Genomic DNA, 27,871 nt, shown 5'->3' with positions numbered 1-27,871 from the left:
AGCTCTGCCAGCACCTAGGGAAACCTAGCAAACCTATACATTTTTGATAACTAGACACCCAGGGGAATTCAGGATGGGGTGACTCGCCTGCCTACCCCCAGGTTTTGTAACCCAGAATCCCTTGAAAACATAAAAATTTGACCAAAAAAACACATTTTCCTCACATTTCTGTGGTGGAAAGTTCTGGAATCTGCGTGGATCAACAAATTTCCACTCACCCAGCGTGGCCCCAGGTCTCCCAAAAAAAATGGTACCTCACTTGCGTGGGTAGGCATATTGGCTGCGACATGAAACAGCGCAAAACGCAGCATGGTCGCACCTCAATTTCCCAGTGAAATTTAGCACGATTCGGAAAAAAAGACTACCTTTTGTTTTTGCGCCGTAGCTCTGCCAGCACCTAGGGAAACCTAGCAAACCTATACATTTTTGAAAACTATACACCCAGGGGAATTCAGGATGGGGTGAATCGCCTGCCTACCCCCAGGTTTTGTTACCCAGAATCCCTTGAAAACATAAAAATTTGACCAAAAAAACACATTTTCCTCACATTTCTGTGGTGGAAAGTTCTGGAATCTGCGTGGATCAACAAATTTCCACTCACCCAGCGTGGCCCCAGATCTCCCAAAAAAAATGGTACCTCACTTGCGTGGGTAGGGATAGTGGCTGCGACATGAAACAGCGCAAAACGCAGCATGGTCGCACCTCAATTTCCCAGTGAAATTTAGCACGATTCGGACAAAAAGACTACCTTTTGTTTTTGCGCCGTAGCTCTGCCAGCACCTAGGGAAACCTAGCAAACCTATACATTTTTGAAAACTAGACACCCAGGGAAATTCAGGATGGGGTGACTCGCCTGCCTACCCCCAGGTTTTGTTACCCAGAATCCCTTGAAAACATAAAAATTTGACCAAAAAAACACATTTTCCTCACATTTCTGTGGTGGAAAGTTCTGGAATCTGCGTGGATCAACAAATTTCCACCCACCCAGCGTTCCCCCAGGTCTCCCGAAAAAAATGGTACCTCACTTGCGTGGGTAGACATAGTGGCTGCAACAGGAAACGGTTCAAATCGTACGGTGGTGAATTTACATTACCTTATTGCAAAACTACCTTGATTTTGGGGGGGGGGATCTGAGTTTGTGGCCCGGGGCTCGGTGGTATTCTTTGCAAAGTAGCAAACCCAAACAGTTCTGAAAACTAGACACCCGGGGGAGTCCAGGGAGGTATGGCATGCATGGGTCCCCCAATGTTTTCCTACCCAGAACTCTCTGCAAACCTTAAAATTAGGTAAAAATTGCACTTTTCCAAACTTTTTGGCGTGGGATCGCCGGGCCGGCAAAAAAGTCATACCACCCTGCGTTCCCCTTGTTCTCCCGAGTAAAAGATACCTCACTTGTGTGGGTGCCCCAAAGCAGAATACGCCAAAAATGAATTTTGAAAAAAGTAGTTTTTACTCATATTTACGTTTTACAAATTAAGCACCCCAGCCTAAGTCACATGCCTTTGGCCCACCCACACAAGTGAGGTATCATTTTACTCGGGAGAACAAGGGAAACACTGGGTGGTAGGACATTTGTTCCGGCAGCGAGATCCCACCCAAAAAAGTATGGAAAAGTGGTTTTTTTGACCAAAATTTCAGGTTTGCAGGGGTTTCTGGGTAGGAAAACATTGGGGGACCCACGCATGCCATACCACCCTGGACTCCCCCGGGTATCTAGTTCTCAGAACTGTTTGGGTTTGGTAGTTTCCAAAGATGCCTGCCAAGCCCCGGGCCAAAAGCTCAGGTGACCCCTTCAAAAAATAAGATTATTTGGCTAAAGGTAATGTTTTCGTCTCCACAGTATGAATTGGGCCTTTTCCTAAAGCAGCCGCTATGCCTACCCACGCAAGTGAGGTACCATTTTTATCGGGAGACCTTGGGGAACGCTGGGTGGGAGGTAATTTGTGTGTGCCCAGTGATGCCACGCTTTCCCACACTAAAACGTGTGAAAAAACTGATTTTTTCCATGCAAAAAATGAGGTTTGCAAGGGATTCTGGGTAAAGGAACGTTGGAGGATCCACGCAAGCCATACCTCCTTGGAGGCCCCGGTTGTCTACTTTTCAGAAATGTGTGGGATTGGTAGGTTTCCCTAGATGGCTGTCTCGCACGGGGCCAAAAACCCAGGTAACCCCTCTTGCAAAAGCTGGTGGACTTAGGGGTTACCTGGGTTTCTGGCCCCGTGCGAGACAGCCATCTATGGAAACCTACCAAACCCACACATTTCTGAAAAGTAGACACCCGGGCGCTTCCAAGGAGGTATGGCTTGCGTGGATCCGCCAACGTTCCTTTACCCAGAATCCCTTGCAAACCTCAATTTTAGCAGAAAAAAATCAATTTTTTCACACGTTGTAGTCTGGGAAAGCGTGGCATCACTGGGCTCACACAAATTACCTCCCACCCAGCATTCCCCCAGGTCTCCCGATAAAAACGGTACCTCACTTGCGTGGGTAGCCATAGTGGCTGCAACAGGAAAAGGTCCAAATCTAACAGTGGTGAATATAAAATACCCTGAAGCAATATAACTTTGATTTTTTTGGGGGGGAGGCACCTGAGTTTTTGGCCCGGGGTGGGTGGTATTCTTTGGAAAGTAGCAAACCCAAACAGTTCTGAAAACTAGACACCCGGGAGAGTCCAGGGAGGTATGGCATGTGTGGGTCCACCAATGTTTTCCTACCCAGAATTCCTTGCAAACCTTAAAAATAGGTAAAAATAGCACTTTTCCAAACATTTTGGCGTGGGATCGCCGTGCCGGCAAAAAAGTCCTACCACCCTGCGCTCCCCTTGTTCTCCCGAGTAAAAGGATACCACACCTTAACAGAGTTACTCAAAAGTCAAACATTCAAGCACGGCTATCTATTCCTCAAAGACACACACATACAGGTTGGATTTGGCACGAGGGCGAGTGATGGTTCAGTACATAAAATTTTATTAACAAGATATTTCAAAAAAATGAAATGCTCTGTCAATAAATAAATGCATAAAAACTGAACCAGTGACTCGCAACTCGTGAGCTGTAAAGCCACGACAAGGCACCAACCGTTTTACAGGCCATTCACGCACCTTTCATACCTGATACAAACCAGACCATTGACACCATCCGAATGGAAAAGCAACACATAACAACAATCACAATAAGGGGCAAGGTACACCCTACTGCAGAAAGAGAAAAAAAACAATTATTACTGCACACCCATCTAATCCGCAAGCACACACACATACTGGTTGGATTTGGCACGAGGGTGAGTGATGATTCAGTACATACAATTGGATACGCAAGTAATTTCATCAAAAATGAAATACACTGCGTATAATTGAAAGTATGATAAACTGAACCACTGACTCGCAGCTCGTGAGCTGTAAAGCCACGTCAAGGCACCAACCTCTTTACAGGCCATTCATACACCTTTCGTACGCGTGACACATACAAAACATTCACACCGCCAGCCGCGGACCCATCACATTTCAACACTCACACCAGCAAACAGCGCCATTCAAGGGCCCATCACTTTCACACGCCCACATTTCTGACACTGCAACTACACAAAATGATGGACTGTGTGGAGTGTCACTCAACTAGCAGTGTGTGTATTGACCAACAGAAAGTAACTACTCACACACCGCCTGCCGAGCGCCAGTCCACCCACACCACCATCCAAGCACCAGACCATGCACACTGCCAGCCAAACACCACTCAGCGCACACCGACAGCCAACTACCACTCCACACACACCACCAGCCAAGCATCACCCCACGCACACCACCAGCCAAGCGCCACTCCACAAACACACCATCCAAGCACCACTCCACACACGCCGCCAGCCAAGCACCACTCCGCACACACCGCCAGCCAAGCACCACTCCACTCACACCGCCTGCCAAGCACCTAACCATACACTCCGCCAGCCAAGCAAAAATCCACGCACCCCCCCAGCACAACTCCAATCCATGCACTATGCCAGCCAAGCACCAGACCACGCACACCACCAGCCAAGCGCCATCCACTCACACCACCAGCCAAGCACCTAACCATGCACTCCGCCAGCCAAGCAAAAATCCACTCACCCCCCCAGCACAACTCCAATCCATGCACTATGCCAGCCAAGCACCAGACCACGCACACCACCAGCCAAGCGCCATCCACTCACACCACCAGCCAAGCACCTAACCATGCACTCCGCCAGCCAAGCAAAAATCCACTCACCCCCCAGCACAACTCCAATCCATGCACTATGCCAGCCAAGCACCAGACCACGCACACCACCAGCCAAGCGCCAGTCCACGCACACCAACAATCCAAGCACAATCCTGCACACACCACCATCGAAATTAGAATTTTTTTAAGAAATACCACAAATCAAATGTAGAAACCTACAAATCTGCTAACACAAATTCAAAACCTAAATGCTTTGCACTAATGCAAACCTAAAAGCAAACAAAAAAATATTACAGAAAACAGACCAGACAGTACACTTACAAGCTCAATGAAACTCCCAAAACTTCTTTTGTGTGTGGTACGATTTAAAACAAGCTGGCACACACAATCCAGGATTTGAAGGACAGTCAGGACAGTGCATACGAGACTCCCTCCGCACTTCTCTTCGCCAACAGACTCTACATCTTTTAGTGGGATTGTCTTTTGCAGTTGTGGGAGGAATGTATTCTGGAAAGTGGCGATCTTTCAGTCTAGCCACTTCCTCCACCACTCCAAATCTTGGCACACTTGCCTGTTCCACTAGTACAAGGCTGCCTATTATAGTCTCCTGAAACTTAACAAAAGGCATCTTTGACTCAGGACAAGATTTCTGGAAAACAACAAAAGCATTAAAGGATGCCAAGTGGAAAAGATGGATAGCCAACTTCTTGTACCAAACGTAAGCCTTTCGAAGAGCAGCATAAGGTTCCAACCTCTGATCTACTCTGTCAACACCACCCATGTGCCTATTATAATCTAAAATGCACACAGGTTTACGCACTTCAGCAGTCTCACCCCGAACTGGCAGAGCTTCAGTGCTTTCGTCATGGATAGTAGTCAGCATGTAAACATCTCTCCTGTCTGAAAACTTCACAGCTAGAAGCTTCACACATCGCAATGCAGTAGACTGTCCCCGCACAAGCCTTTTGCAAACAAGTTCTATTGGAAAACCTTTCCGGTTACTGCGCATCGTGCCACATGCAACAGTGCCCACTTTGGCCAACTCCTTGAACAAACGCACACTAGTGTAGAAGTTATCTACATATAAATGGTGGCCTTTGTTAAATAATCGTCTACCTAGTTCCCACACAATTTTCTCAGTCACTCCAAAAGTGGACGGACAAGCAGAAGTGTTAATGCTGGAATCCTTACCGGTGTACACCCTGAAATTATAAACATATCCAGTCTCACTGTCACACAGCATATACAGTTTGATGCCATAGCGTGCCCTCTTACTAGGAATGTATTGCCTAAAAACCAAGCGGCCCTTGAACAATACCAAAGACTCGTCCACAGCTATTTCTCTTCCAGGTGCAAACATCTCAGGAAAACGATCAACAAAGTGATCAAGGACAGGCCGAATCTTAAAAAGACGGTCACAATCAGGGTGATCGCGTGGCAACGCTAAATCATTATCAACAAAATGCATCATGCGAAGAAGAAGCATATATCGATCACGAGTCATAACTGCTGGAAATATAGATGTTGCCATCAAGGGACTAGTGGACCAATAAGAAGACATTGATGGCTTCCTTAGCAAGCCCATCAAAAAAGTTAATCCCAAAAACTTCTTCATCTCTTCAACATATGTGGGAGGCCAATGGGTAGCTCTGGAATGGGGCTTAAGGCTGGCACTGTGGTCCCTCAAATACTGCTCTGCATACAAATTATTTTTCTCCACAATCTCCTGCAAAAACTCATCGTCAAAAAACAACTGAAAAAATTGAATTGGCAAAAAATTGTCAGTATTCACTCTACACCCTGGAACACCAGTGAAGTCTGGCAATTCCGGCTGCACCATGCCAGAGGCAACCCAGACGTCATCACTAACATGAGGAGAAGAAGCCACCCTAGCCTGCAGGCCAGATGCCTCTTGCTGCACTACATCAACGGGAACACTAGCATCCCCAGATGCCTCTTGCCTCACTACACCAACAGGAATACTAGCATCCCCAGATACATTTTGCATCTCTTCACCAACAGGAGAACTCACATCCCCAGCTGCCTCTTGCATCTCAACATCAACAGAAGAACTCGCATCCCCAGATGCCACTTGCTGCTCAACAACAACAGAAAGACTAGCAGCACCAGATGCCTCATGCTGCTCTACAACAGGAAGACTAGCAGCACCAGATAACCTTTGGCGCACCACAGCAATGTGAAACCTTTTGGGCGCAGCCTTTACCACACTTGCCTGTTCCTGACGAGAAAAAAAGGGAAACCTTGAGGACCTAGGCTGCCGCTCACATGGCTCTTGCCTCTCTACCGGCACATCAATGTCCCTCTCTACCACAGGCACTTCATCAGCACTAGAAGAAGAATCATCATCCGATGATACCATGCGAAGAGAAAACTCACTGCCTGAATCTTCTGCACCTACCTCATGCTCCGAATCGGAGTCAGTGTCTGGACCATGGTCAGAGGAAGACTCAAAAAGCAAACTAACAACCTGCTTAGCAGTAATCCTGCGAGCAGCCATTATCCTTACAAATCAAGAAGACTACACACACAAGTGAACAACAACCTACACTGTGCAAAGGAAGAAGTAAACAAGGTAGAGTCTTCACACAAAAATCAATACACTCAAAAACAATTCAAATCTAACCAAATATAAGAAGACTCACCAGCACCTACTCTGCTGAAACACAGCAAAAAGAAAGTAAATCCCACTGGAAAGAAAAAAAAAAGTATAGATTAGACAAAGTACACATCAAGCAGCAATACAAAAAAAAAAGTTAACAATCAAGAAACACAAAGCCACACAAACAGCAATAACTTCACTTTTCATAACAACACATTTATCTAGGAAAAATAGCACAAAAAACATTTACTTACCAAGCACATGCAACTACACAAGCTGCAAAACCAGCATTAACCGAACCACAACCTACACCAATACAAACAGCAAAAGCCTGGATCACAAACAAAGAAGAAAAAAAATAATTTAATACTACATTTCACAAACAACATAACAAATGAATAAACAATACACAAATTTACCCCCAAAATCACATCCACACAGATGGGCCATCAAAAAGGGCAAAACGGACAAAAGTACGGGTTGATTTGCCCACCGGGGGGAGGCCAGAAAATCTAAATTTAAAATCCGACCCACCTGAAAGCGACCCTTGCACAATGGGTCACTTCCTACAATCTAAAATAAAATCCCTGGTGCTAGTGGGGGCATTTCCACCGCACAATCGCAATGCTGTGCGCGACCGTGAGCCAGAAATGCCCTGCAAAGAGACATCAGAAGAGAGGAAAATCACTTACCTCTCCCCTGATGCCTCTTTGCAAACCCCCCCAAATATCTCAAAACCAACCTAACACCTCCAGGCGCAGGAAGCAAATGGCTTCCCGACCGCCTGGGAATCCCTGAAGATGTTGGCGCGTGCTGTGCGCGCTGACGTCATCAGGGATTCTCATGGGGAGGGGGACAACAGAATTACTGTGGTTAACTGCGATGCTGGACAGAGGCACTTGCATCCTTGATTTTCACAAGCGCAATCCTAAAACAGTTCCTATGACCAGAAGCTTCTTTCTCCCCATCTGCTGCTCTCAACAGTCTCTGACCATTTATACACATAAGAGGCATGTGAACTCACACAGAAGATCCCCGTTTGGCAACGCCCACCAACTAGCGGAGTGCACCATCTTTCCTAAATTTACCCACTATGATGGACAGCTCACTCAAGGGACCTGTGCACACATTGGTGCGAAGGCATAGTAACACACACGGACACTGGAGACAAAGCAAGCGCTCGAGTTGCAGCACAAATTCAGGAAAACATTCATCAGCCCAAAAACATTTGTGACCTTCCCACTATGATTCACAGCTCACACAAGGGACCCCTGCGCACATCTGTGCAATTGCATAGTAACGCACACATGGACACTGGAGACAAAGATGGGGCTCGAGTTGCAGCACAAACTCAGGAAAGCAATCATCAGCCCAAAAACATTTGTGAACTTCCCACTATGATGAACAAATGGTCTCTGTTTCCAGATACCTAAGAGCCTTGCTAGTTTATTCAGATAACAACCAACACACACTGGGGTCGATTGTGAAAATATGGTATTGTGTACAAAAAAGGGGAGAAATGCTCCTCTTTTAGGTGTCCCCTCACTCACCAGGGTTGCCCCACGGTGACATGCTTCATCATTGGGGCCATCCCAGTCCTCTACGGGCTGGGGCGTGCTGCGACTTGCGAAAGTTACGTAGGAGCACTTTATTAGACTATGTGTGGTGCATGTGTATTTGAGGAGTGGACTATGTGATGTGTGAAATACCTGCCCAGTAGGTTTACAATAAACTTTATTCTTGCCTCTAGGTGGTAATAAACGGGGTGGAAAGATAGGCTGCCCTAAACGTAATGTGTCCAGATGTACCTATCAACTCCTATCGTCGACATTTTTCGTGCATACCCCAAGCACTATGATGGACAGCTCACACAAGGGACCCCTGCGCACATCTGTGCAATTGCATAGTAACGCACACATGGACACTGGAGACAAAGATGGCGCTCGAGTTGCGGCACAAACTCAGGAAAACAATCATCAACACAAAAACATTTGTGAGCTTCCCACTATGATGGACAGCTCACTCAAGGGACCCCTGCGCACATTTGTGCAGTTGCATAGTAACGCACACATGGTCAATGGAGACAAAGATGGCGCTAGAGTTGCAGCACAAATTCAGGTAACAATCAACAGCCCAAAAACATTTGTGAGCTTCCCACTATGATGGACAGCTCACTCAAGGGACCCCTTCGCACATGGCATAGTAACACACACATGGTCACTGGAGACAAAGCATGTGTTTGAAAAGCAGCACACAAAAAAAAACATTCATCAGGCCAAAAACACTAGTGAGCTTTGCCTAGGCAGCACAGGTGTGTTTTTTAGCCACTTCAGAAACACACATCAGTATAAGTAATGAAGGACAGAGGCACTTGCATCCTTCATTACAATGAGCACTATCATTTTACTTTATAAATGACCCCCATCAGCATTTTTGTAGAAAAAACGGCCTTTCAACAACATTGCAGCCAAGAGAAGACTTCATAGATAATGTTCCCCCAACAAGCGGAGCGACCCTTCCCCAAGGGGCCGCTCCCCGAACTACGAAATTGATCACAAAACAAAAAAAAAAAAAAAATCCCTAACATTCCTGCTGCACGATCGCACGATCGTGCAGCAGGAAACCTCTAAAGTGCCATCGAGGGAAAGGAAAAGCTTTTCCTTTCCCTCGATGCAAGTTGCATCACAATCCCCCCCGCCCCAGCCGCAAAACGAACCTCTTTCTCCAACGACGCGCAGGAAGCAAATGGCTTCCCTGCGCGTCTGTACACAAAAGGAGCCTCCGGTGACGTCCGCGCGCCTCGCGCGCTGACGTCATTGATGACGTGGGCGGGGAGGGCGGGGGGAGGCAGGGGAAGGTCTTCCCCTGCCATCCCCGCAGAAACTAACAAAATCGGGCAGACTCGGGGGAGCGCTGGCGCTTCCCCCGAGGGTGGGGCTCATGACGAGCTTGGCTCGTCATGAGCGTGCGAGGAGGCTACGCCATGACGAGCCCAGCTCGTCATCAGCCCCGAAGGGGTTAACAAAAAAACACCAGAGCACATCACATATGGGTAACTTTAATCCTCTGTGCAATCTTCACTCTCCTCCAATCAATGTTCTTGTAAAACATTTTTTTTTCAATCCAAGAGAGTCACGTGGCATAGACCAGTCAGATTGTATTTCTTTCAAAACACAGAACATTGGCTGTGGAACATTGTGTTTTGAAAGAAATAAAATCTGACTGGTCTACGCCAGTGACTCTCTTGGATTAAAAAAAAAATGTTTTACAAGAACATTGATTGGAGAAGAGTGCAGATTGCTCTGGTGTTCCTTTGTTAAAGTGCTGGTATGGTCTTAGAGCACTGATTATATCTTACAATTGCCTTGAATCCAGAGCTACCACTTTCAACACAATAGCCAATATTTGTAATATAACCAGACAATGTCATCGTGAATCTAACAGACGGGTACATATCACCTGGTTGCAACTCTTCTTCATGACATTTTGCTCAGATATTCTAAGTCTTGACCTTTTTGTAAGTAAAACACCATCAGACTGGAGGCAAAAAAGTGCACCAAAGAAAAACACAGCAACAGATCTTCTCCATCTATCCAGCAGTTTCCCTTTGATCTCAAACACTCACAACCCCAGCTCTCCTTCTGTTATTTTTATCACTTCTTTCCCCATCTGGTCTCCTTTTCTCTGGCAAGTGTGTTCTATGCTGACGTGCTTAAACACACCTTATCTCCATTCACTTATTTAGACGTTTCCTACTTACTTATCAGTGCTGTAATGTTTGCCTTGATAGTTCATTGTGGTGGTTTCCTTAGCATACTGATGTGTTTCAGAAGCTGCTACTTTGAAATCTAAACATTTCATGCTTAGTGTCACTTACCCCCTTCAATTGTATTTGTTTGCACTATTCTGTTTTGGCATCATTCGATATGTATTGCACTGTTGCCTTTCTACACTGTCGATTTTATGAGAAAATGCTCTAGTGTTCTTTCACCATCTTCACGCTGCATGAATATGTATAGATTGATACAGAAATAAACGTACTCAGGATCCGAAACACAATTTGACTGTATATTTATCATGGCTGCCAAAGGCTGCTTCAGGGTAAGAAAGAACAGAAGACACACATCAACAAAGATCACTACATCAAGACGAAGAAATAGTCGACTACCACTCTCAGAACCCAGCTACCCCTCCAATCACTCTTTGACTGTATTTCTGCCTTTGACGAGGTATAGAGCTATATTATTGTCTTTCAAGCAGGAGAACGTATACACCACATGCATAAATACATATCACATAGAGTGCCTTTTTATATTGGGGGATAAACTCAAAATAAATGTCATATTTTCTGCTTAACTGTTTGTCTCCTCAGAGGATTCGTCATTTCATGACACTGCAGAAAACATTAGGCAGACAGCACAATACAGGAATAAAAGGTCAGAATTTGCAAACAACTACAATCTACAAAGCACCCCTGATTTCAACTATATGACAGTTTGCTGACTTTCTGAACTACAAGGAAATATGAACAGCTGTGCATTAATTTTCCATGTGCAAACTCTATAATGATATTTGTGTTACAGGCATAGAAAGGTAGCTCTGTTAGATGGAAGATTAATTTACACATTGCCTAACAACTTTCTTTCCAGAAGAACCAGTACTGATGCTGAAGTGGAGTTATTACCTGTCCCAGAGAAACGCCGTTTCAACTATGTTCTGCTCCTTGGTTTACACATGTCCACAAGATGTAAACTTCCTTTATTTGTCTGAACACTAAAGGGAGCTCATGGGTCAGGTACGAAATACTGTTTACTTGAATCAAAACATTTGCCTAGGCTTGATTCTAAATATATTATGCTTATTTCTGATTTGTGGTCAAAATGTTATTTTACAAAAATGTAGATCATTGTTTGTGCTAAGTCTAACACATCGAGTGTCCAACTGAAAGGTACACTTTGTGTAAGATTTAAGTACATCTCTACTATTGAACACATTGATTTCAAAATATATTTTACATCCAGAGGGGATGTACACCTCAAGGGCAGGTGTTATGTGTTTTTAGATAGGAATTTCTCCTAGCAGATGGTTAGATAATAATAATAATGACACATCGTCTAGAGGTCAAGGGTTACACCTGATTGTGTGGCCTAGTGCTAGGACCAGATGTATCACGGTGAAAGCGGAATGCTAGGAGGATTAGTGTCTCGCCAATATCCTCACCTAGGATAGACTAAACAGCCAAGTTTTAAAACCTATTACGGAAAATTGTTTCAGATAGTTCCATTCTTAGTTCCAATGCTTAGCTGCTTGATTCCAGAAAGAACGGTCCTCTAAGCGGGCCCTAAAAACACAAGGTACTGACACTAGGTTGGCCCCCATAGATCTCAGGTAGCATGGAGAAAGGTAGGACTGCACTACTTGGGACACGTATTTAGGGCACTGTACAGCACATACACACAAGTAGAAAAGTATCAAAGTTAGTATAAGTTTAGCATTTTGCACTGGAAGGGTACTTTTCCAGTACAGACCAATACTAGACTCATGCAAACACCATTGCACTCTAGTAAAACTTATGTTTTCCTGCTCCCTCCTTCTCACGCAAGCCAGGGCAATATTAATGGCTTCTTGAGAAATTAGGCCCATATTGATCATAGTGTTGCATCACCCTTACTCCATGAAAGGGGGCACAAGGATGATGCAACACTAAAGTCTCATTTTTCAAGGCATGCAAGGCAACCTTGTGTGACACTGCATGGCTGGGTAAATCTGGAGTAACTCAAGGCATCTCAAATCGCTGGCTTGCCTTACACTGCACCAGGAAGGAGTTACATGGGTAAAGCATGGCCATCTCACACATCCACCCAGGGATTCTGGTGGATTCCCAGATTTACAAGACACACAAGTAGGGCCAAGAGGAGCTTTAAGGACCAACCTGGGTGCGCTCCCCACTCTAAGAATCAACTCACACAAGAGCCCACGGTCCGAATTGTGTGAAAATATTTGGATGCAATACAAAAAAAATTACACCAGAAAAGAAAGCCGACTAATCAGGGGAAGGTATCCCTTTTAAGGACGACTCCCCTCACACACTAAAGGTGTTATGCTTCATCATAGGGGTGCCTCCTCGCGTTAGGAACCGAGTCCTAATGCGGGCTACAACCCCCTCTCTATGAGGGAGGAGCTCAGGGATGTTTTTCAATTTGAGCACATGGGTTGTACTAAAAACCCTATGCGAGCGTGGTGTTTGAATGGGTAGAAAGTGTAGTGCTAATGAGTGTGAGATAAAACTATCTATGGAGTTAGCATGCAAACCTTTATTTAGCTACCCTGTGACAGGATTAAAAACAACAATGAGCTGAATGATGAGACTGTCAAGATTCAAGACAGGCACATCAAGGGGATCAACATGTTTCGGCCATTGGTGACCTCTAAAAGTATCTAGGCCTTCGTTTGGAACCCAAAAACTATAACATCTAATGCAAGGTGTGTAAGGTAAAAAAAAGGAAGAAAATAGTGTATACTAAACCAGAAATTAGTATGTTCAGTAGGATCCACCACTACAACATGCAGTGAAAGAAAGAGAGACAAATACAACTGGTGTCAATGCTTGTTGAGTATCACAAACAGAATAAAATCAGCTTAAACACACTTAGTGTTAAATCTAGAATGAATTTCAGCTAATTTAGACATAATAGCAGTGCAGCACTTACCAAATTTGGTCTAAATAGTTACCACATCTATCTGGGGCTATTTAGCAAAAGGTACAAACCCTACCCTCGCCTGAGAAGAGAATGAGGGTAGTCAGTGAGAGAGAAGATATAATTAAGCATAATGTAAACAGAAAAAGATTCACTCAACCTTGATTTCAATGTTTTATATAGGTTTGATTTTACCCAATGGATATAAGAGATGGTTATAAAACTTTTACCATTTGTTTATGTTTCCAACAAAGGGGTAGGGTTCCCTGACAAAGGTGCATGTTGCATTGCCACATGGGGTGTTTGGGTAGCAATATATTGAATCATAAGCACAGAATAGTATCTTAAAGAGGGATTTTAGAACCTGGCACTTGTTCTGTCACGCTTAATAAACAGTACAAAACTAAACAAAATAAGAAGGCCTTCAGCCTCGTGAACTTGGTTGGGAAATGAAATGCTTCAAGACCTGCAAAAAAAGAAAGTTGCATCTCACCAGACTGAACACCTTAGAATCTAGCAGAATGATCACTTCAGGTACTTTTAGGGAATGTACGACTTACAGTTGTCAGTCATTTGTTGTGAGATCTAACCCATCCTAATATCATTTGCATGTTTACTATTCATGTTAATATTTTAAAGTCATGGAAAGTAGATCCTACGTGCGGTATTAAAGTAATTCCTATCCCAGAGTTCAATGCACCAAAAACCCAAAATGAAAAATTACTGTCTCAGGTGTCTAAAGCTCCACCTTAAGTCTTGCTTCCATTGAGGTGTTCAGTTCAAACCCACAAGCTTAAAAAGAAATCTACTTTCCCAGGTCAACATTGGGCCCTGATTATGAGTCTGGTGGTCCACTGACCACCAGACTTGTGGGGGGTCACGACGGTGGCGGTCTCCTGACTGACCTATTAAGAGTTGGGTGGTGGGGCTGCCAAGCCCCACAGCTGCCACGAAGGAACTGCCGTTCTCTGGCAGTGCTGTGATGGCAGGAGGCAGTAATATGCTTGGCGGGAACGCTGCAGTTCCACCAAACATATTCCAAGTTTCCTCTCCACTGGCAGAGTCATATAGGTTCGTCCTCCATGAGCACCTTGTCAGAGTGGAAACAAAGGGGGCCCTGCAGGGCCCCCTGTCGATCTCCACATGGGGATGCAGACAGGGAGGCACAACATGTGCCCCCCTGTGTGCATGCGCTCCAGTACCTTCATGGCATGAACTTTTCAGTCCATGCTGTGCAGGAACTGTTTTGACTTTCCCAAAGCAGTGCCTGTTCTTAGAGGCACAGCCAGATGGGAGGAATCTCCAAATCTGGCAGGTGGTCTGCTCATGGCTTTGGTGGTGCAGTGGCAGGCGGAACCGGCACCACATCATCAAAGTCATAATCGACCCTTGCTCCAGAATCTAGGACTTTCCTCCTTCCATCCGGGATGCTGTCTGACCACTGTGCTGAAGTGGCTGCTGTTCAGCAGGATCATAAAAGGAGTGACTAAAAACAGAAATAAGTATTTTTTGTAAAACACATTTCAGCTGTGCTTACAGTATAATCCAAGTCCTTAAACTTCTATAAGGAAGTTATATTACAGGAAGTCTCGCCTGATTTTTAAATGCATTGTCTACGTGCTGAAAATCAGATCTCTAATCAAAAGTTACACAGTTAATATTACAGTGCATTTTGTACAGCATAAGGTGAGGCTTTTGGAGAAACATGCACTCTAATACCATGTTATGTTTTAGGAGCAGGTGTGATAAACATATTCTTTACTCTTGCTTAAAATTTCTGTACTCTCTGCAACTATGAAGCAGGCTTGAAAACAGACAGCTGCCTTATTAAAGTGACTGTAGCATTTTAGAATCAATGACATCCATCATTTTAAACAGAGTGCACATGGCTGCGCTTATACAGCAGATTTCCTAATATTTCACTCAATAGAACACTGCAAGGTGACTTGCTACACTGCGTGAAAAGAAGATAGCAAATCTACTAAGATATGTTGCACTTTTGCACTCTCCTAGCGCTAGCAAACTGTGTGCTGCTTAATGCAAAAACAGGCAACCTTGCGCAATGCTGCAAGCCCGCCTTCATTATTACACGCAATATTGTTTCCGTGCGAGGGGATACTTTCCTGCAGAATGAAATTCTAAGAGGGCATTTCCTCTGTCTATGTGTGATGAATGCATCACACATAAAAAGTGGAAGTAACAAGCAAAAAATAAGATCTTTTCCCTTGTTTTACCCCTCTGTGGTAAACACACTATTTTGATGCAATCGCAGGTTTACTTTAGTAAATCTGAGATTGTGTCAAATTCCATAGGTGGATGAGTGGGAACACCCTGCTCCACCAATGGAACGCAAACCATAATTATATGTAATGAGTGCAGCACAAGCTGCTGAGTTGTGTTACATTTCTTTACAAAGTCCTGCAAGGTCCCACAAATAGCCTCATGCATTACTTTGTTAATCCCATTTAAGTAATTGTATTGCCTTCTGAGGACTTGCATCATGCGAAGACAACGTAAATCCATAGTAAATATGCCCCTAGATATAAAAAGAAGCCAGATGTGGGAAATATGGCATACATATGCATTATCCGAGATGGTCTGTGACACAATTCACTTTTATAGAACAAATTAGCATATTTTACCATACTTAACTCTAATTTGACCTCTGCCAGTGGTAGTTTTGCCTTAATCTCATTTTCAAAATTATTTGGTGTAATCTTGTTTTGTTACGTTAATTCATGGTATGTAATGCTAAGTTGCTTTACCATATTTAATGTCTATGATACATTTGACTTTTACAGAAAAAAATTGCGCAATTGACTGTGCATAACTCCAATTAGACCTCTGTACATCGCAGTTTGTGCCCTAATCCTATTTTCAAAATGTTTTGGAGTAATCTTGTTTTTTTAAGGTATGGTGTGTCATAGTATGTTGCATTACCTTATTTTATGTTAGGTGAGATTGGGTTGGGTTAGGCTAGGTTAGGTTAATTTACGTTAACAGAGATTTCCACAACTCATGAGTAGGACTGGGCAGTGGACTCTGCTCCGCTCGTGGAGTTTGCGGAGTATTCCTCAATCCGCGTTACACGGAGATCGCAGAGTTCCCAAAAACTCCGCTTTGTGCAGTGGAGCGTCGTTTTTTACCTCGCTCTTGTTCACCAAATCCAAGTTGACGAACGCGACCAAGGAAAATCAACTTCCCGGCGAGATTTTTCCTTGTTTGTGATCGTCAACATCAAGTTGGCGAGTGCGAGCTTGGAAAATAAACCTCCAGGCGAGATTTCTCAACAAAAGGGGTCAAGTTTCCTATTGTGAGTGGTCACGTATACTCACGACTGTTCCCATTGAGAAACTGCCCGTTCGCATTGAGAAACTGGCGCTCAAGTAAAAATCTACTCGAGCGGCCGAAAAGGAAACCCTGCACAGTGCATGGTGCCATTCGAGATGATCGCACAGTGCGGACAAGCATCCAGCACATTGTAATCACCACGAACAGCATTTTTCTATCAAACTCCACGTAGTGCAGCAGAGTTTTTTACCACTTTGCGGTGGTTCACGTAGTGCAACTCCGCGAACTCCGCCCAGGGTTACTCATGAATATGGCCGCACAGCTCTGTCATGTTCAGATATGTTCATGCCCAAGTCTTGTTGATGTCAAAAACTGAAATAAACACTGAAGCATGCTTTCTGTTTGAGTGGGATCATCGGTAGTTCAGGTGCAGTTATTATTTTGTGTATTTGGTTGATCTGGCAGTTGGCCAGCATATAAAAAAAATAATGCCATTCAAAAATGTAATTGTAGGAATATTGTGGTGTCAAACACATCATTGACGTAAATATCGAAAGTGAGCCTATTGTTTTTTGTCTTGTTTTTAGCATCAATGCAAAATATTGTGTTTACAAAAATCTAATTGTATATAATGTTGTTTTCATTATATTTCAGAAGGGAAAGGAAGATGGTGGAGTGAGTCCGCCAGTGTGGATGTTGCTCAGTGAAAATCCCCATCAGCTACGCGGCCTCTCAAACTCCAGCACTCAGGGTTGGTGTTCAGCCCTGCTCAACAAGGCGGGACGATGACGAGTGTACAGTGAAAGGGTACTCCAAGCCCTCCCAAACTGTAGCCCTGCTTTACTACGTCTGCTTACTTGCTGAAGCTGGTGGACGGAAGATGAGTGGACGATCCGGTGGCTCACCCTGGAACAGCTTCACGGACTCACGGCAGCTGGGTGGTGTGGACGGCTCTGCAGCAGGCTTGGTGGGAGGCATCAAACAAACTAGCTGCTCACTGATAGCACTGATGTGGCAGCTATTCTCAGCCATTACATGTAGTTTAGTGTATGTGGGCCATGCAGTACTTTGGACACATAATGGGCTGACGTTTTGTTATATCACGGCGAATGCTTCTGGAGATACATAAGAGCCTCAGCAGTTACTGGTCAGTGGTCACTTGTCTTGCCCCGTGTAGTAGCTATGGCTCCCAATGTACATTGGTCCGGAAGGGGCGGGGGCATATCGGGGACAATTTGGCATTACTTGGTGGTAGTCCTATTCATGAGGAAGTCGACACAGGTGGGCATGAAGGTCAAGATGTTACAGTAGACCCAGAGTCTGGCTGTTTGCTTGGGTGACCTATCCTGAGATTACTCCGCTCTGGCAGGGTCGGTGGGGTACTCTGGTCCTGTGGCTCGGTCAATTCCAGCCCTGGGCAAGAGATGGCTGAAGCCCTCATGTCAGCAGTACAGAATGGCTTGGATGAAAGGGGTCCTCCTGCAGCTGGTTTTTTGGAATCAAAGAGGGACGGTACCCCGGTAAAATCATAGGCGCATCTTAATGGTTTAAATGGTCTTGAGGCTTTAGATGAAAGCAACAGAGTTGTCAAAAATGAGAGCCACTCAACAAGTACTACAAGTACTATCAGAGTTGGCGACTACTCCCCTGACATGGTAACTACTTCTGCTACATAATTACCTCAGGAACAGGAGCAGGATTACCCTTCACCAAGTGTCAGTCATGATAGAAATTATAATATTGGTACACATTACAATTTGGATTGCAACCCTCTAATTGGTGGGGCAGCAGGCGGGGATAGTCTGAAGCCATCATTTTTGATCGGCTGTAGTGACGGGTCAGTGTTATGTGACGGCTACAGGCTCGCTTCTGTGGATCGGACCCTTCAGGACGTATCTGATGATGTTTTGCCGAGAGCATCATCACAGTCAGGAGACGTGGTTTGAGGGACAGGGAGTAATGGGAGAAATGATTAAATGATCAAAGCCTCTGCTGCTGCATGCACGCCAGCGGCAGCTTTGGTGGTGGAGGCGAAGTCCCTACGAGGGAAAGGTCCTAAAAATACCAGAGGGGCCAAAACAGGGAAATGTGCAAAAGGATGAGGTGGGAGGGTTACATCTCTCCCTATTACTGTCAAGGGACGAGTCAAAAGTGATGTTTCAAGCAAAAGAAAGACTGATGCCAGTTATAGTCCTCTGCGAAACTGGGTGGCATCGAAAGGCAAAGTCAAAGCTATTGTTTCAAGGCTCTCTAATCCTGGCAGTATTGTCTCTAATTCATTGACGTGGGACGAGAGGGGTAACCAAAAAATTCCTCACCCACGGCGTCCTCAAATGCTTTGCCAGTAGTTTCTCAGTCAGCATTGTGGACCTGAGGGAGACTGTGAAGAATTGGCTCAGACTCGGATTACAGCTGCCCCCGGAATTTCAGGTGTAATAAAGGATAGCACTTTAAGCCCTGACGTGTGTCACTTGGAGCACTGGGAATTGGATATACCCTCTCTAACTGCTATCCTACAGGTGCTGTCTCTCCAAAGAACTGAAGCTCAGGAATATTAGAATCAAGCAAAGGCCGATAGTCAAGATATCAAGACTGAGCTTACTGAAGTTACTAGCAAAGTTACCTCTTTGTCTACGACATTACGGAATTACAAGAGCGGGTGGCGCTAGTTAAAAAAACTAATACTCACACAGCAGGTGTTGCTAAAGCATGCAAGACTCAGGTGGCTTTCCTGCAATCTAAGGTCGAGGACCTAGAGAACCACCAGCGGCACCATAATTTCCGTATTTTTGGCATATCAGAGGGGAGAGAGGGTTTGGATCCCTAGGCATTCATCATCAGTCTTCTCCAACAAGCATTTCCTGATCTTTCAGATTGGGACATGGACTCCCAAGTTCAACGGGCACATTGTATACTCTTTACTATTCCACAAGGGAATCGTGACAATCCATCTCAAACACGTCCCATCTTTTTGGGCAACTTCATGCACAATAGCACGCCCTTCGTCTCCTGTCAAATTGGACACCATTACTATCTTTGTGCGCTCTGACTTGTATAAGTCCACAATGGACCGGTGCTGGAGGATGTGCCAGCTAATAAAACCCTTTTTAAATTGGTGTGATCGCAAGTTTATCTACAGGAGCCAGCATGTCTGAAGACTATAAGAAATGGAAGCTCTTATTTCTTCAATAATGAACAGGAGGCCAGACAGGCTCTTTCGAAATGGCAAACCGAAGCCGCAGGAGGAGGCGTTACAAGTGCACAGGCGTAGAAAAAATAGAAACTGAGTATAACAGGACTGGCTGCTTATCTATCCCTCTCTACCCTCCCCTTCCGCTATCTTAATGGCCTCCCACTTTTTTTTTCTAGACCTAGAATTCAAAAAAATAAAAAAGGGGGAGGGTAAAACTTGTTGAGGGCGTGGGAGTGGGGAGTTCGGGCGGCTATAATGAGTGCTTAAGAAAGGTTTATTTTGCTTTTCTTAGCTTATTGCAGGTATGATGGGAGAGCGTGGGGCTGCTGGGCATCGGGGAGCTGGGTTTGAATCCACTAAAGCTGTCAGTCTGTGACAGCTCGGAGGAGGGATGATTCCTTTAATCAGGCACTGGGGGGGTTGGGGTGGAGGGCCCCTGTAGGACAAAGGGGAGGGTGCATGTGATGGATGGCTGTTTTCCACTGGGTGATGGGAGGAGGGTTGGTGGGGGGTGTGGGTGTAAAAAGCCAGTTAATAGTCAAAAGTGTAGATGTCCAAATTAAGATGTCAGAGTTTTAGAATATTCAATGTGAGACCTAAAATGTATGTGCTGGAATGTTGCTGGGTTGAACAAGTCTCGTAAACTGCGTTAATTATGGAGGAACTTGGTATTTTAAAACCACAAGTAGTAGGCCTAACTGGAACCTATTTAGCATATAAAGATAGGTCGTTGCTGGGACAGCTTGGATATGACACATTAGTAGGTACATCACAAACAGTTTCTATTCTGGTGGTTGCTATCCTGAAATCAAGGACCTTAGTCGCTACAGTGATGCGTACATTGTCAGATAGCAGGGGAAGATGGGCTTTAGTCCAGATGTTGATAGCGGGTCGTGCCGCTACAATCTGTGCCATTTATATGATCCCAACTCGGATTGCCCTGAGATTATTGATCTATTGAGTGTTGAATTACTGTGCTGGGATGGGTATTTTATAATCTTGGGTGACTTTAATTGAATAATGGACAGTAAAAGTGACACTACTAATAGTAAGAGTTGTGCAAGAATGTCTAAAACCAGAGCAGAAATTTGGGAGCTCTTGCATATTCATCAGCGTGACGATGCTTGGTGAGTGCTGTATCTTACATTGCCAGGCTACACTTTTTACTCACACTCACATAAACAGTATTCTTGTATAGATATGATCTTCACCAAGAGGTCACTTTTGGGAAATGCTTCGGTGGAGGTCTGTCCTAAGATCATTTCGGATCATAATCCTGTCATCCTGACCCTACAGAGGCAACTTGGAGCTAGAAAAGTTATCCGGCCTTTTTCATATCCTCAATATGTGGCAAACATCAGAAGGGCTTTGAGGGAGTATTTAGAAAACAATTTAGGCACAGCTAATATCTCAAGTGTATGGGATTACATGAAAGTGATTGTCGGGGGGAAACTCTGTGTTTTATCCTGGTTCGGAAGCGACTGGCTACTGAAGTGATTGAACTGGTGCGGCGAGAGCATTTAGATTTAGAGCACCAACATGCTGGGACACTCACTGCTGGTGATGCGGGGCGCAGGTAATCTACCTTCAGATGTTAAAAATACAATCTAGAATCAACAGGCATTTAATGGATAAGATTGCTTCTAACTATCATAAACATAAAGCTGTGCAATATGAATATGGTGAGAGGGTGGGTTGGGTGCTAGCCCTTCAGATTGCCGATCAAAAGGCCAGGATTAATGTTAAAATTATCAGAGGGGAGGGTTGTAAGTCATTTACTCAGCCACAGGATATAACAGAGCTGCTTCCTCATTTTCTCAACACACCTGCTATGAATACTTGAAAGCGAGTTGTCTGCCTTGCTTGGATTGCCTTGATGATGAGGAATTGCAGAAAGACATTTTGTTGACTGAGGTTGGAAAAGCCAAAGTCCTTACCTTCGGGTAAAGCGGTTGGGGATGATGCTAACCCACTTGAATTCTATGAGGTATTTCAGGACTTATTGGCTCTGGTCTATCTGCAGCTCAGCTCGTATATTATGAATGGGGACAAAGCGCCTGACTCATGGAGAATAGTTAATATTGTGGTCTTCCCTAAAAAGGGGAAAACGGTTAATGATAGAAGCTCCTACCATCCAATATCACTCATTAATGCGGACACCAACATTTTCTCTAAAGATCTGGCCTCCCGTTTAGCTCCCTTTATCCACAAGTTGGTATCAGCACAACAGCAAGGCTTTGTTCCTGGAAGAGATACAACGGCCCACATGGGCGCTGCTATTGCGGCTTTTGATGTCTTGTGTAAACTTAGTATACAAATGGGCATGGTCATGCTTGACGCAGAAAAGGTGTTCGATAGAGTGGCCTGGGAGGCCTTATGGCTTGCTATGCAGTTATTCAGCTTTGGCCTCAGGTTGATCTCTGTGGTACAGAAATTGTGCAAAAAGCTGGTTGCCAGAATCAAAGTGAATGGCTTGACATCTTCTACTCTTGATGTACAACGCGGGACAGGGCAGGGATGCCCCTTGTCACCTCTGTTATTTGCTCTTTACATCGAGCCATACATAAGGCACTTACTGCTTAATGGTAGGATCTCCCCCGTTAGTCTTAATGGTATGGAACTTAAGGTTTTGTCTGTCTACTCTGCTAATCCGGTCAATGCCATTACACACATTATGCAAGAGGCTGAGCTATTTGGTTCCTTTTCAGGCTAAAAGCTGAATGTCGCCAAGATTCAGACAATCGTTAACTTTCAATCAGATGCTCTTCCTACAACATTGGGGGTTACCCAGAGTGCAACTTATCTTGGGGTATATATCTGTAGTCAGGTTATTGATACTGTTACATTAAACTTTGACTCCCTTTTGAAAACTGTTGAAGCCCAACTGCTTAGTTGGCATCGGCTACCAATGAACATTTATGGGATGTGTAACGGTATAAGAATTAGTATCCTCCCTAAGTTTTCATATCTATTTCGTTCTATACCATTAGGCTACCCCCCCCGAATTTCTTCAAGAATTTGAATAGTATTATTGATAGTTTTAGATGAGCGTACAAGCGGGCCTGGCGGGCTCGCAGGTTTAAGCAATTAAGATATGCTAAGGGGGTTTTCAAGCTCCAAGATTTTCAGCTGTATTTTTGGGCCTCTTTTGTTGTTCAGTTCTGTGGCCTGTTTGCGGACTGGATGCCGGCCCAACATTGTTATCTTATCAGCTTGCTTGTGGCTCAATAGTGTAGTTTATGCAATATAAAACTGCTGACCCTTATTAGTTTAAGCGGGTAACTTTAAAGGCAATCATAGATATACATCGGATTTGGCTTGACATCTGTAAGCAATGCTCTTTCCTGGTGCACCATCAGTACACCATATAATTGGAAATCCAATGATGCCCAACCTATTCCAGGATGGTATTGAAAAAGACTGACAATCTAAGTGTATCACCAGACTTGCCCAACTCTATGATGGACAGAGGTTCCGCTTTCGCAAAAAACATTCTTGGCTCGGGCTAATGATGATAGCTTACAAGTCGCGGATAAACTTAGCCGGGTACTACCGGCTGAAATACCCTCTGAGGAAATCCAGGAGTGCATGGAAGTACTTGATCAAAGGGTAACATCAGTTAATTTAAAGTTGCAACAGCATTGGGCTGTATACTTGTTGTATTACACTCCGGCTGTTATATCTATGTGGGCTTCTGGTAATTCAGAAAAATCATTTTGTCCGAAATGTCGGTTACATGCTGCAGACCTCAGGCATATGTTCATTGACTGTCCACAGCTCGAAGAATTCTGGAGGGGGGTCTCTAGCATTCTCAGTACACTTCTGGGCCCTAATTATCAGCTTCCTGAAAAATAAAATGTTCTTGCAATTAGAAGTGAGGCTGTCAGCAACTGGAGTCTTCTGGCAACCATTATCATTGTTTGTGCCCGTTTATCTATCGTTAGTCCCTGGGTCGACAGTTCCAGTCCCAGTGTTAATGAATTATGGGTTCTACTTAGACAGGTTTATGAGATAGAACTCACTTTGGCTAAATCTAGAGGACCGCGTTTTTGGTCTAAATTTAATCAGACTTGAACTGACAGGCTATGGGAGCAATAAGGTGTTGTTTACCTATGATGGTGTTTTCTTTCATGTTTCTTACCCATGGTTCTATGACATAGGTTCTTAATTTTCTTTTATTTCTCTTACCCTTTTTTCACGTTTTCCCCTCCACAAATGGATATGATTGGTTCTCTCCTTTTTTTTCTCTTTTTTTTCTGTAAACAATTCTATTGGAGTCTTTTTCTTTATGTTGTTGTATAGGAGCATTTTTAGAAGTGTCTACTTTTCTAATGTCATGTATATAACGTTTGTCTTCCTTATGGCTTAAAAAAAATTTCAATAAACAAATATATATATTTGTGTTAAATGGTTGTGGTAATTGTGAAAAAATAAGTTTTAATTTTATAAAGTTTGATGATATGTGTATTTATTTTGAGAAATGTAATCTTTGTTTTGTTTTAATGGTAAAATGTATTTATATAAGTTGTATATAAAATATATGTTTAATAATATTTTTATTAGTAAAAAGCTGAGTTTATAGGGTATATGAGTGGGGAGTGTTTGTGCAAATATTTTTCTTATTTTAAATATATTTTAAATATTTTTTGTTTAGTAATTATAAAATATTGATATTTTAATTTTTAAATCTATATGTGAAGCTAAAAATGTTTTTGCTGATGAAAATACTTAAATTGTATTTTTTTAAATTTAAATGTTATACATATTTTTAAAATTTTATATTTAAAAAATGCATATATTGTGGATAGCATTTATTTAATCTTACTTTTATGTTATGTTTATGCGTCGTAAAAGTTGCGTTGTGATGGATGTTTCCCGACAAAGAGGCAAAACAGGGTCGTTGCGAGCACACAGCCCTGTCTCACGCCTCTGCCAATTGGGAGCCTGTTGGTTAGTTCTCCTCCCCTTCCACATCTTACTTGGGCATAGGTGGCATCATGCAGCTTGACCAGCAAATCAAATAGATAGGAAGGGATCCCCATATCTCTTAAGACCCCCCACAGTTTTTTGTCTGGGCACGAGGTCAAAAGCAGTTTTCAGGTCCACGAATATCAAATAGAGGCTGCCGCCCTCCATTGATACCGTCTTCCAGGTAATTAGTTGAAATCTAAATACTTGGTCCACTGTGGAGGTGTTCTTCCTGAATCCTGCTTGATAGGGACTAATGATGTTATTTTCTTCCAGCCAGCCCTGGATCCTTTCTAATATTACCCGAGCAAATAGTTTTTGCGGGACGTCGATCAAACTGATCGGTCTATAGTTTGCGGGGTGTAATGGGGAGCTCTTTTTAAATATTGGGACAATTTCGGCCCCGGCCCAGGTGTCAGTAATGGGCATGCTATTCATGATGGCATTGAATAGCACCAACAGATAAGGGCCCAAATAGACGGTTCTTCCCGGAACACATCCCCGGGGAGTTTGTCTAAGCCAGGTGCTTTTCCGGCTGGTAATTTTTCTATCGATAGAATAACCTGGGTTCTATCTGATGATCCTGTTCTGGATCGATTGTGAACAGAGCTGTGAAATCTTCAGTCCACACTTCAGCTGGTAAATTAGGTTCGCCCGCGATATTACTCTCCTTGGAACCCATTCTTACTGTTGCCCAAAATGTTTTCATGGCCCGAGTCAGTAGGGCAGATTTAATATTCAACCATTTGTTTTCTTCCCAGGACAATTTTGCACTAGATACAATTTATTTGTACTGTGCTCGCCTAATTTATGTTAGGAGCTTATTTTCCCCTTTGAGAGCCCCTAGCAATGCTGTCTTAGCCTTGCGACACTCATCATTATACCACATATGTGGTGAGAGTCTGGTTTTTTTTAGGCGACTAATGGGATTTTAAATATTAGCTAAATTATCTATAAGCTGATTATGGAGTGTTGCAACCAAGTGTGTATGGGCTGAATTAGTCCCATCAATCATAGAGGTGCCGAGTTCCTGCAATATTGGAATGACCATTTCATACAATGCTTTCAACTTCTCAGGTGACTGTTTCATTGTCCCCCACTTTATTCTTCTCCTATTGTTGGTGGGAATTAACCTGTCGTCAATGCGGGTCTTACTAGGGGGCAATATACCTGAATCTGAAACCCTACAAGATAATATCAAAGCATTATGGTCACTATCGACCCGTGAGATGACCTCAAAGTCCATGACCCTATGCCAGGAACTACAGTTTTTTTTATTTTTTTATTTAAAATTAGAAATTGTTTTCCTTTCTTCGAAAAACGTATACATTTTATGTCAATGTTTTCTGTAAATTAAAAATGTGCATTTATTATAAATGTTAGCAAAAAGATAATTTCATCCATTTTCATTTTATTTTAAAGAAAATGCTTAGTAATATGGTGTTAGTGGGATGCTGGGCTTACAGGGGAATAGGTAATTGATGAATTTGATAATAGATTTATATTTAGTTTAATGTTTCAATTTATAAATATTGTATTCGTAATTTGTACATTTTTTATTATAATTCTATATTAATTCTCATCATATTATTATATTAATATTATAATTATCATTATATAAATTATTGTCTTGTAGGAATATTAAAACTTACCCCTATAGCGTCCAGCATCTTCACAAAAATGCTTTATAATGGAATAGAATTATCAAATGTATCCTATTTCTTGTACACCACCTTCCTCAAAATGGTTTAGATTGGAGTGGGAAGATTAAATGTAAACCTTTAGTGTCCAACACCTTCCCTAATATGGTGTACATTGGAGTGGGAATAATAAATCTAGTCCCTATAGTTCCTAAAACCTTTCCCAAAATGATTTTATTGGACGGAGAATATTACATTTCCCTGATGGTGTCAAACACCTTCATAGAATGGTTTGCAGTTTGCATAATGTGCAGTTTGTTTTACAAAAATAATCCTTATACTTGCCAAGGGTTTGAAATATTTGTTAGTGTTATAGAATGTACATTTTATGTTTATTTTTCATATTTACTTTTTTTTGCAACCTACTGTGGAACAATATTTGTCTGCATTGTTTTGCTGTAGTATCACATGTATTGTAATTTTTACACAGTTTTAACACATATACATTTTAAATATTTACATAAAATAGTACAAAATTATTATTTCATACATATATTTTTATGCATAGTACTTTGTTCTTTTTCATTTTTATAATACACTTTTTAGTTTATATTAATTATTATTAATTATTATGCAGCTAAATATTATAGTATTATTTAAGTTGTACTTCACATACATATTTGTATTTGTTTAATATATTATTTTAGCATACTTTTCTTGTAAGGGGCCGTTTCCATTTACCACCATCTTTATTTTTGTTCCCTGTTGGGGTTTGACAGACAAGGTAAGATTAGGGGTGGGCGTTACACAAATCTCCGTGAAATTGTAACAAATCTCTGTGAGCAGGCGGAATCTCTGTGAAGACGCGGAGATGCTTGTCCAGCCCATTCACGATGTGTTTTGCATGCTCGTGGGAAAATATATCGCAAACTTGCCCATGAGGTCGCTAATGTCCGCGGCCATCTTGTTTTTCTCTCGTCCCTGCCCGTTTGCGATGGTTATTATTTCCTGTTCTGGGTCACGCATTGCATGCTTGCACACGCTCGCTATGCCTATTTCATGTTCCGGGTCGCGTATTGTATGTATTTCCTGTTCGGGAACGCGTTTTACACATTCTCGATGCTTTTTACGTGCTCGGGGGAAATATCGCGCAAACTTGCCCATGCGGTCGCAAGGGACTCGGCCATCTTGTTTTTCACTCTATTGATATGGTTCTGGGCCTGCTTTTCAATCCTCCCTCTATCTTTTCAATCCTTTGTTTCTGGAAA

Source organism: Lissotriton helveticus, chromosome 2_1 (genome assembly GCF_964261635.1).
Source record: "Lissotriton helveticus chromosome 2_1, aLisHel1.1, whole genome shotgun sequence".
NCBI classification, from domain to species: domain Eukaryota; kingdom Metazoa; phylum Chordata; class Amphibia; order Caudata; family Salamandridae; genus Lissotriton; species Lissotriton helveticus.
The sequence above is the reverse complement of the archived record's forward strand: the minus strand, read 5'-3'. Positions refer to the sequence as shown.